Raw genomic sequence first — 1,570 nt, 5'->3', positions numbered from 1 at the left:
ACCAAAATTGCTCCTACCCAGAAAGTGCCAGGCTACAGGAGGCAGGCAGGAAGCACCCACCCCATGGCAAGAAGCGGCCACCAGCAAGGATACAGCCTCCACTTCCACGGAAGGAAGGAAGGGACAAAAGACTTTGCCAGGAGTGTCAAGGAGGGCTTCCCAGAGGAGGTGGCAGGTCCTGATAGGTCCTTTCAGAAAAGGGAGATATTTTCAGGTTGAGGAAAGAGAATAGGGTAGCCAAAGTAGAAAAAGCAGTGTATAAAGTCAGGGAAGGAGGAAAGGGCCGCCATGCCGCCATGCCTGGGGAAAGGAGGGAAGCTGTCTAATGAGGGGAGGGAGGCCAGGAGGGAAGAGGGGGCCACGGAGCTCGATATGAAGGTACAATGGTAAAGGTAATTAGGAAGAACCCAGAATGCTGGGTGAAGCTCTGACCCTGTCCCAAGGGGAAGCCATGAGGTCACTGAAGCATGTAGGTCACGCCTCCAAGATCGAGCGTTAGAAAGATGACTCTGAGGCAGCATAGTCTTATCTCACCCACCCTTCCATCCTACTTCCCAAGAACTAGTAGTTCCCAAAGTGGAACCTGAATGGGGAGCTGTTAAGAGCACAAGCTCTCCGCTGCCTCCTGACCCACTGGAATGAGAAACACTCTGGGGGGCCAGCATTCTGGACGCGGGTGAGCCCTCCAGGGGATGCCAGAGCGCGCTGGAGTTCAAGGATCACCCTGCACTGATATGTTTGCTTTCACTCCAGAGTTCTGCAGAAACACCTAGAATGAAGCTCCTCCCACCCCGGGACATTTACACACTTACACACATCTTCCTGCTGTGTAGACAGGAGGTGGGGCGGAGCTTCCCTTAGGCATCCCAGTAGCTACTCACAGAAGCACATGGCTGGCATGCTGGGTGTGATTCTTCACATCAGACACACCTGAGCTTGGGCATGGTCTCCCTCATTCATCACCCAGAGTAGAAACAAAGACTCCCATGGTGAAGCGAGAGGAGGAGAGGACCAACCCTGCCTCCTGCAGGCAGACCTGGCAACCAGTAGAACCCCTCTGGGTGTGCATTGCTCAGCTCCCTGCCCAGGGCTCCTGCTGAAGAGGCTCCCATCTGCACAGGGAAGAGCAGGGCCAGAGAGGACACAGAGAATAACCACACCTACTTCTTGTTAGATGCAGCATTCTTTTGGGAGCCTCAGTGAAAAAACACCCAGGACCAACCGTCCCTTTTCAGAAGGAAGGGCCTCAGAACAGGGGGCCTTGACCAGAAGACAAGCTGGTTGAACTTTTCACTTTATGACTGGGAGGTGGCCCAGGGATCAGCAGGTACCCAGGGAGCCTGCCTGGCTCCCAAAAAAACAGTACCCAGTATACCCTCTTTCCCACTTCTGAAGTCCAGGTGTACTATGGGGCATTAGAGGATCCACCTGTGTTTCTCTTTTCCATTCCTCACTTCTATCCTGGTGTTACAACTCTGACTCACAGGGATGTACATGAAGAGCTCTAGAGTGGCACCTGCAACTGTTTTGTAAAACATATAATATGGAACAGAGCCTTATTATTATTATT

Source organism: Octodon degus, unplaced genomic scaffold (genome assembly GCF_000260255.1).
Source record: "Octodon degus isolate 3935 unplaced genomic scaffold, OctDeg1.0 scaffold00156, whole genome shotgun sequence".
NCBI classification, from domain to species: Eukaryota; Metazoa; Chordata; class Mammalia; order Rodentia; family Octodontidae; genus Octodon; species Octodon degus.
This window is presented reverse-complemented; position numbering follows the sequence as displayed.